We start from the raw sequence: 10,518 nt of genomic DNA, 5'->3' as shown, positions 1-10,518 counted from the left end.
TATATTCATTTTATATTAAGCAAATAAAGAAAAATCATAGACTTTTAGAGTGTTAAAATGGAAGGAAGCTCTTTTCAAAATTGTCTGAACTAATTTAAGTACGATTCAGTGTTTTCGAGTCTGAAATACTTCAATATAAATAAAATAAGAAGTCTTGAGGACAAACATTGTGAGTGACAGATATCGTTATTTTTAAGAAAATTGAACTTGTCTACAGCTTAAGTTCCCCTGCCTGACACCCAGTACAAGAATTAAAGCATCACCCAATACATTTGTAAACAGTGTAGGGAACAATTTGGATTCTGTTAGTGTCCCCTTTTACTAAAGGCTAATAGTCTGTCTGTGAGCAGTGAGTCAGCACACCTTGCTGTGAATGGAGCTGAAGTAACCTGGTGCTTCAGTAGACAATTGTGGCAGCCATGGCTGCAGGGCTGGTGAATTCATCTAGCCTGGAAGATCTCTGAGAGAGCACCTGGCTCCCTCCTTGCCCACATCCTTTGTGTTTTTCCCTGTGGAAAATAGAAGAAGAGCAGACAGCAAATACTGTGTATCCAGACTTTTCCCCTGAAACTGGAGGTTTTCCTACAGCTCAGATCTGGTCATTAAATTGTACATCTTGACACCATGTTTTCTCCTTAAAGAAAATTTTCAGACATCAGAGGTTCAAAGAAATGGCCAACCATGCTCACATATATAGTGTAAGGTAATTCTCATCTTCACTGAACAAAAAGGATTTGTTGTTGTTGTTGTTATTGTGAGAACAAGCATTTCAATATGCATTTGAAAACAACTTAAAGAACTTAGCTATTTTTCATTCTGCCTCTAGCATTTATTTATTTATTTATTTATTTTTATTTTTCCTGAAAAATGGTAAGTGTTAATAACATCCAGTTGGTATGCTACAAAATTTCTGTAATACAGTTGTTAAGTCCTACCTTTTGGGAGTAAGATGCTGTTAATTCAGCCTATTCTGATTTCACCCTATTGAAATAGAAAGAAAAATATATGTATAATATTAATGTGAGAAATTTTATGCTAGCAGTTGACAGCTATATCAAGAAAGTGGTCTGGGAAGGGAAGGGAAAGAAAGGGTGAATGAGCCTGCCATTTAATAAAAAAAAAAAAAATTATATAAAACCTATATGCTCATGATAAAGTAAAAAACAAGATGGTTTTACTGTATGAAGACATACAGTAAAGCTGAAGGGGTCAGCTTTTTCATATGTGAAATGGAAATAATCTTATTTGTAGAGGTAGTAAAGCTTAATTTTGTGTTTGAAATGTGTCTTGCATTATACTGATCAAGGCACTGGGGAGTACTGTACACACATAATCTGCTGCTCTAAGTGTTAGATTATACACCTATTACTTTTAGTCATGGCTGCCTAATGGGAAAAAGTGTTTGAAAAATGACAGAGAGGATTAAGGTAAATTTTCATGCACATGGTAGTCCCTAGTTGACCAGACATAACTCTATCATGCAAAACACATAATGGATCATCCTGTCACCAACCCAAACCAACTCAGAGATGTTATTATTTTTCTCACGATGAGAAAATACTTGACATTACAGAAACAACAATTTGTTTTTGTCTGATTTTGTATATAGTCAAACCAATTTGGTCAATGGTCTTTTCAGATTTCTGATTCTACAGAGGAATAACAAGAATTTAGAGAAAAGACCATAACAGAACAAGCGTATGCAGAAAATGAATTTGGGTGAGAAAAGACATTTATTTTAAACTTAATTTTTTAGATTCAGATTGAGCTAAATATCAGCTAAGACAGCTACCAAGAAGAGTTAAAACTGAATCATTCATAGGGCTATAACTCCAAGTACTTTAAAAGCTTTTTATCTATCCACGGTCAGTAGAAACAGTGAAACTGAACCAGGTTTCAGTTTTCACATATGTTCATGTTACAGTTGATCTCACAGAGACTGTCTTTGTTATCTAGTAAAGGTTGAGTTTAAAACATGTTGGAAATTTGCTCATAAATGTATTTTTCTCTAAATAACTAAATATCTTTGACACCTATAGTGCCAATTCTGCTTTAAATTGGTTGGTTGGTTGGTGGATCAGATACCCATACAAATGTATGGACAGACTTGTTACCTAAGACTAAATTCTTTAAGAAACCAGGATAACCAGCTTTAATGAGTTTTCAGGAAGGAATGTCTGTAACTCCTCTAATCAACTTATTCTCGTATTTCATTACACCTGTCCATCATGTGCAGCTGGAATTTTCCTTTCTGGAATTTAAACTTCTTGTTTCTTATCCTGTAAGGACTGAGATCAGATTATTACACTCTTCAGCAATGTTTTATGCACAAAAAGGTTGTCATATCTTCCGTAAATTATTTTTCAGACTTAAGAACTCTACTTCATTCAGAAACCTTCTTATAGAACATGTTCAGAGGTCACACAGGACACATAACCCTCACTTCCTCTGGTCTCTCTCTCAGGCTTCATTTTCCTTGGATTGGGGTCTTCATGATGGGACACAGGTAGACCTCTCTGCTTGTCCCTCCTTCAGAGATAAATACTTTCCTCTCTTCATGGCCATACTTCCAAGAAGCACCTTAGTTCTCATCATAAGGCACCATACTTGTCCCTACTCAAGACTGTCTTTTACATTTAGACAATGTAAGTATAATTTATATATGGTAAGATCATTTGGAATTTCTTTTGTATCCTTTTATTTTCCTTGTAGTACCTCTCAACTATGCCTGTCACTGTTTAAGAAGCATTTGGGTAATGGCCTTATTAATATGCTTTAACTTTTGGTTAGCTCTGAAGTGGTCAGGCAGCTGGACTAGATTTTTGAAACCTATTCTATTCTATTCTATTCTATTTTATTCTGTTCTGTTCTGTTCTATGCCATGCCATGCCATGCCATGCCATGCCATTCTTGATGATATTAAATTTAATAAATATAATTCAGCTTGTTTGTGAAAATACTGAATTATCATGGGTAAGTCTCAAAATGATTCTGTTACTGAATCAATGCTTTTCTTCCTTCTGCTTTAGGAAGAGGTAAATTTATTTATTTATTTATTCATTATACAAAATCTAGGAAAAAAAAACACTTTTCCTCTTTTTTTCTTTCAATTAAAAAAAATATTCAGAAATGTTTATATATATATTTTTTCTTTCATATGAATCTTCTTTGTTCTGAGTACAACATTAATAATAAAATTCTGGACATCTTTAACACTATTTTTGCCATTACTTTTGTGTTCATAGAGCTGTGCTACAAAAGAACAGTGATTTTGCATAATCTGTGTTTTGCAGTGTACTTCTGAATTGATCAATGGCATATCTACTTTGTATCCAGCTGCCCTTTCTCTCACAGTGGAGCAGGTAAAATTGCCAAATGGGAGTCTTGGGAGATCTCTCCTTGTACTACTGAAATTTTCTGCAGTTGTAAATTTTTATAAATTTTGTCTCAATAACTGCAAAAGCTTCATAAAGAGACAGAATCAGATGTATTTTTACATCATTCAGTTATGATGTCTCTTACTAAAACATAGTGATAGGGCATTAACTTGTCACTGACATTGGAACTTACAGTCTAGTTGGCAAAATTAACAAACACAAAAGAAAGCAGCAGATTTCCCCAAAGGTCCATTATATACTCTACCATTTTCGATATAACCAGGTATTAAAATATGAATGAATATGGCTTCTCTGTGATTGCTTAACTACTGCAATGAACTACAACTGACATAAGCCTTAAACCTGCAGCTGATTCAAACTAATGCAGTTCCATTTAAAAAAAAAAAAAAAAAAAAGCCCGATAAAATTTTAGTGCATGACATGCTTGTAGTGTTATTAAGAAACAAACATTTAGGTAGCTGTTATCTTAAAAGGTTTATTTTACTTTATAATACGGATAAATACATAATTACTGTGTGAATTCAGCAGCAGGCAATCAAATGCTATCTTCAGATTAATGGATAATTATACACTTAAGGTGGTTAAATATTTTAAAACTCTAATGCCCAGGTAATTACACCCTTTAATATTATGACAACAGTGTAATTAACTTTGGTGATAGACACAGAGCAACAGATTAACTATTGAGAGGTGTGTGCGAGATGCCTAAAGGAGTATTAGCACCTTCTGGTGCAGTATGTTCAAGCCATGAGATGACAGCAGCTGCATGTGTTACAAATCAGCTGCTCTGTTTAACATTGGTATTGTATCCGTCAACAACTTATTAATTTCATATTGTAAGTGTATATGCACACACACATACACATATACTCACACATGTGTATTTTTCTATTCCTTGTCAAATGATGCAAAAAGTCATTCCATACACATAGTTTGCAATACATACCCTAAAGATAGTTTTGCTTTTATTGTGACTACCAGATATTGCTGTTTAATTTTAAAAGCGATACTTGTTCCCTTTTGTTTTCAGCATTTGTTTTGACAGTTTTCTAACAGCTAAGGATACTCTCTCAGACATGTGATATTCTTCCCAGTTTGAGTTGTGTATATAATGCACCTGTTTTGGTTTAGGCTTTCATTTGTCTTTGAAGAGCTTTTTTTTTTTTTTTTTTTTTTCCCTTCTTCTTCTTCTTTTTTCTTTGTATTCTTTGTTGCTTGCCTTGCAAGCACATTTCTTTATATTGTGGTCTTTATGTTACTGTCAGTCCCTTCTCATTTTATTTGAGATGGTTAACTATTTTTCTTTCCAAGACACTGAAAATATGGAGCAGTTCCAATCCTTTTTCATTAGATATGCTGTGGGACTTGTGGTGGATAGCTTTCATCTAGTTCTTTGTCTGCTTTCATTCTACTGTTCTGCTTCACAGGTAAACTGTAATTATTATAATTTCAGAATAAGAATCTGAAAATCAATATCTGGCTGAACACAGGTCTACTAGGTATCTGGGTAAGTCAAGCATATACATTTTTTCAAAATCTGTTAGTTCAAGTGAGATTTCTTTCCCCAGTCACCTGTTAATTCCTCTTAGAAGAGCCACAACTAACAAAAAATGTTGTGTGCATTCATGCCACATATTGACGTTTTGTTCTAGGTCCATTTAACTAAGATTTTTTTTTAAAGGCATGGTATTGTTTATTGCACTGCTCAAAACTTTTGCCAAATACATTTATTCCTATTGATTTCTCCAACTATTCAGTAGAAATACAATATTAAATTGAGTTTAAAATAATCTGATGAGTTTTGCTTTCCATGAAAAGCAATTTTTTTTCAATTGATTTAGTCTCAGTTTCTTCATCTGAAGAAGAAATTTAAGAATTTTTTGTTGTGTTAAATTCTCTGTCTGTCCTTTTTTATTATTATTATTTATTTATTTATTTATATTTCCAGGCAGCTTGTTTTCACAGTGCTTTTGTTCCCTTGACATCTTTTTTTTCCTGCGTTCTTAACTCAACTTGCTTTTAGCAAGAAATTTTTCAATGGTCAAAGCTTTCTACAGAAAAGCACAGATCACTGAACAGAAGAAGTCACAAAGAAAATGTATGTAATGTCTCTTCCAGAATGTAGGCAGACAATTTTTTGTGTTTAAACTCATTCACTCATAATCTCAAAAACAATTTGCTGGCATTTCAATATAAGGTTTACTGATACTGATTTCTTTTATATCTTTTACCTTGAAGTATTTGGGGAATAGATTTGTATTGTGTAACTATTCAAACACCAGAGAATGAATTGCCATGGAGACTCCTTAGCTGAACATACTATCTCTTTTAGCAGAAACTTCATATGAAATTTTAAAAAGTAAAAATATAAAGTAGATCACTTTTTTATTACATTTTGAATGTCATCATGAACACTTCATGTTAAGTTTCAAGTGTTGGTATTATTCCACATTTTAAATTCACATAACAATTATTATTTTTTACCTTTGATTTCTACAGTAATATTAACTGAGCTATTATTCCATTTAAGGTATTTCATAAAAATAGTACCTGACAATTTAATATGTTTACTTATTGCATGGGTATATGTACACTACAAAGGCATTCTTCACTCTCCCAGCTGCTGTTGCGCAGCATTTTTTTCCCCTTTCTTATGATCTCACAGAGGCACAAACAACATCACTAATTGGTTTGGCTCTGGCCAGCAGCAGGTCCATTTGGAACCAGTTGAAGCTGACCCTTATCTAACATGGGGCAGCTTCTGGACTCTTCTCACAGAAGCCATCCCTGCAGACCCCCCAGCTACCAAAACCTTGCCACGTAAACCCAATAAGGGGTTTACTCAACTGTTTAGCTCAACAAAAGGGGAGACATGCATTACGTAAAATACATTTCAAATTCAAATATTGGTCCATAAAAGAGACCGAAAACATGAGAAGTTAAGGTACTGTGGCATTCAGGTATTCACTGACAGATTTTCTTCTCATTTAGTCGATATGATTCAAATTATCAATTAAAATGTCTTAAGCACAGTTGACCTATCAGAAATGTCAGAAAATGAGAGACTGAAGAGGGATACAGAGAGGGTATTAAAAGAAGGTAATAAAGAATTCAAAGGCTATTTTCTAAGAGAGTTATGATTTTTGGAACAAGTCAAAGCATGAGATGAGAAGATTATTTATATCTTTTGATTGTCAATTCAGTTTTCTTTTTCACTCAGTTGTGTTATCTCTTCAACATGAACTTTCAGACAGCTTCAAGTTAATTAACTGCATCTTATTGCAAGTTAAGCCAAGACTTCAATGCAACATTATAGTCAGATTGCCCTGGTAAAGAAAACTGCCATTCTCTCTGGAATTGGAAGCAGCTCAGCTTTCACATATAAAACTACTTCCAGCTTTCTTAATATTGTTTAAAATAATCAACAGTACAATTAGGAATGGGGAAAAAATCAGCTATAAAAAAAAAAAAAAGGAGAAAGAAGACCGATACATCATTTGCAATAGTTTGTAGGAAGTACAGGCTAACACAGAACGCATCCAGATGCAATTTTTTAAGTGTTTGTTGCATACCACACGATTTGCATGGTTATCTATAGCAGATGATTTGGAGGTTAAAACATGCTCCATTTAATGTTTTCTTTTCAGCCCCTGCTTCCCATGCCTTCTTCTTGCCCAGATATGGAACGTGCTGTGGCTTTGCTCATGTGACCAGCCTGAGAACAACAATGCACAGTGGGAAACAAAGTCTAAATGAAACTCTAAATAGTAATAGCTGTAGAAATGGTCACTTGAAGTCTACATTGATTTCATTCCACTGCTCATTGATACACACATTAACATTTATATTCTAAATTTCAAATAGATATCTAGAATGCTAACAGTATACATAATGAACAATTCCATTGAAATCTACTTTGGTATGATTACCTCTATTATGTACAATTAAGTTTGTAAATATATCTTTGCAGAAACAAAGCTGAGGAAGGAGAACAGAAGTAAAAATGGTTTGAATTTAATAGCTGCAATAACCTATAGATTACAAAGAACCAAAACACATTCCTTCCCATCTAAGATATTTGTAGATTTAAATTGCAGTATTTTTATTAACAATAAATGGAAAACAACTTTCCTGTAGATTTATTTTTCACATGGTGTCTTTATAATGGGTGAGCTTTCTTTAGAATATAGAACTTGTTTTTAAGTGTCAGTTTTCTTTTTCTCACATGACAAGTTGACAAGAACACAATAAGGGACAGCATGGATACTAATAAATTATAGAAAAACAAACAAAACACACTGATTGTATTAAGATATAAAGAGAGAAAAGGACAGTGAAATTTTTATAATATAAATTATGTTACCTGGTGATTGTGGTAAATGTTTCCTATGTTTTTTATTTTTATTAAAACAACTGTGTAATCTACTACCTAGATTACACAGCATCATGCTTGATTGAGGTTAATTATTGTTAGTGTTATAAATCTAATATAAATCTAAAATGAATTCGAATTTTGTTTTAGTTACACAATATCATTTAAGTTAACTTATAAATTATGCCAAGTGATAATTTCACAATTCAGTCTTTCTGTTCATAGAATATCATAAGGAAAAATTGCAGTAACTGAACATAATAATAGCAATAATGCTAACCTATCCAGTAATCAAATTTTCTTTGCTCATGAATTTATTGTAGCATAGCCAACCATGTATCATAAGCTGTGCAGATTTTCCATCAATTATGATGTGTTACATACCCAAAACAGATAATGTTTAACTTCCTCTCCTCTCAACTTTAACATATCAGTGATATAGACTCCTTTCAAAATCACTATTTAAAACTTTCAATAGTAGAAAGTGAAGACTTTCAAACAATGTAGAGAAAACCACTTGTAAAGTTCTTTAAAGGTTTATGATTACAAAGGTATCCATCCCCACATTGTTCAAGAAGAAATAAATGCTGTAGGCCATCAGTCCTTACAGCACAGAGAAACCATGTGCTAAATGTCAACTGCTAGCAAACATAACATCTTTATTCTATTGTACTAGAAATAATTGTGTTACTTTCAAAGCTATCTTTTCACTCCCATTTTCTGCATAAGACAAATAGAGTATTTAAAGATTTGTAAAAGCCAGGACTGAAACTGGACATCTCTTCAGAGTTTCATCTGCTGCTTCCAACCAGTGAGTTCAAACAGTAAATTTGAAAAGCACTTCATGGGGATGTTTCCAATATATTCTGTTTCATATGAACCCTCGAGTTAACAATCTTCTCCAGCTATATGCATACAATGAAGCAAAACAAAACAAAACAAAATGGAAAAAAAAATACAACAGCAAAAAAGAAAAAACAACCCCAACAGTTTCCAAAGCAGTCAACTTTTATCATTTACTTAAGCTTTTTAAACAAAGACAACCAATTCGAAGTAAAACATTTAATTAAATTTATTCATCTACTCCCAGTTAGTTATTAATTAATTTCAGTTCCTGATTTCTTGGATTTTTGAAATATTAATTTAATATGCCAGAATGTAATTTTTATTTAGTTATTTATTTTCATATGAAAATTATATAATGCACTAGCAATGGCTTTGATGCAGTCTGAAATATTCTATCTAAAATATTCTGGTCTCATTGTAGTGAATATACCCTGTATATACCCTGGCTTGGATATAACATACCAGAAATATAGTCTTTGCTTTGACATGCTGTGCTTTATCCAAAGGTAAATATTCTGGGGGAAAAAAAATAATATATATATATGTATATATACACACACACACATATATATGTATTGCTTTGATCATGTTTTTATTTCTAAATACTCAGCATGTTTTCAGATTTTTCTTTGAGAATTAACTCATCAAGAATTTCAAAGCTATACATAAAATTTCCATGACTGCCACTGAAAACAGAGGAACAGTATGCTCCTTCTTTAAAACATGTAATGGCTGCGATTCACAGGACAGAAAGTAGATGAGAGAACTGGGAATTCTAGGAAGCTAAATGCTTTAATTTATTAAAGCTATCTAGTGCCTAGCTACAGTTGTGCTAATATGCTCTTTGATTAGTCATTCCTCTCTAGTTTCCCGAGTGCTGACGTACTGAATAGTCCAGTCTGATAGAGAAATTTGAAGATGTTGAGAGTTATGGAAGGTCTAGAGGTAATTTCGTTCGAAAATAAAGACTTGTTATAGGAAAAAAATGTATTTCCTGATGAGGATCAAACCTCACTTTGACCACAAGATGGCTGGCTTCTGGACAACCTTAACAGACAAAGCTTGTAATGAGCTCAGTTGGCCTCTGGATGGCATTATGCCGTCACAGAAAAAGGGAGAAAAATCTCTTCCCAATCGGTTAAAAAATAGTTTAAAGAAAATAGTGCTGAAAGTAAATTCTAAGTTAGGTCGTCATATTATATTTTACAAGATACACGGGAACATTACAGTCATGTACTGTATTTGTTAAATTACTTCACATTTAAAAATTGACAATATTTGTTATTTTCTTATTGCAGAAAGAGTCACCAGTGACCAGCCAGGGCTTATACTCAACCCTGTGTAGCGTGGGCTGTACTGTACTTTTGAACCAAATCTTTGAAGGCATACATAAAGTTGTAGTGCATCCCAAGCAAACGAGTATAAGAGGGCAAATCCTCATCTCTATAAAGACAGAATATTGATAAAATGACTGATATTTTCCTTTAAGAAAGGAAACATCTTTGTGAAAAGTTGTTTGAAATAATAGATCCTTAAATATTTATGATTTATTATGATTAATATTCTTATTCAATATTTAAAGTATATATTTCATCCTAGATATGATTTTAGGTGAATTAATGCCATACAGTGTTTTGAACAAATCCAGTGTATGCATCTCTATGGAAATGTGCATTTGCAACTGAAGCATCAGGTGATTTAGTTACATTTTTGTATCATGCTAAGATTTCATTATGTTGCAGTTAGCAAGTAAATGCAGTTATTCTGAAAGGCAGAAACTGTTTGTCACATTTGGAAACAACTAAACATTTTCCCTCTTTTGTTTTTGAGAAGTACAACAATTTTGGCTTTTAAATATGAGTAATAATTTAATTTAATTCAAAAGCATATAACTTGAGTGTC

The 10,518-nt window shown here is 32.8% G+C and overlaps 1 long non-coding RNA gene across 1 annotated transcript; it reads left to right on the top strand.

Moving 5' to 3' along the window:
* The first annotated feature begins 1,730 nt into the window (after window positions 1-1,730).
* LOC310895579 lies at window positions 1,731-7,557 on the top strand. The gene is made up of 4 exons (XR_014580777.1): window positions 1,731-2,645; window positions 3,294-3,362; window positions 4,852-4,905; window positions 7,046-7,557. It is a non-coding gene; the product is annotated as an uncharacterized lncRNA (long non-coding RNA).
* Window positions 7,558-10,518: the final 2,961 nt, after the last annotated feature.

Source organism: Anser anser, assembly GCF_964211835.1.
Source record: "Anser anser genome assembly, chromosome: 2".
NCBI lineage: Eukaryota > Metazoa > Chordata > Aves > Anseriformes > Anatidae > Anser > Anser anser.
This window is presented reverse-complemented; position numbering and strand designations above follow the sequence as displayed.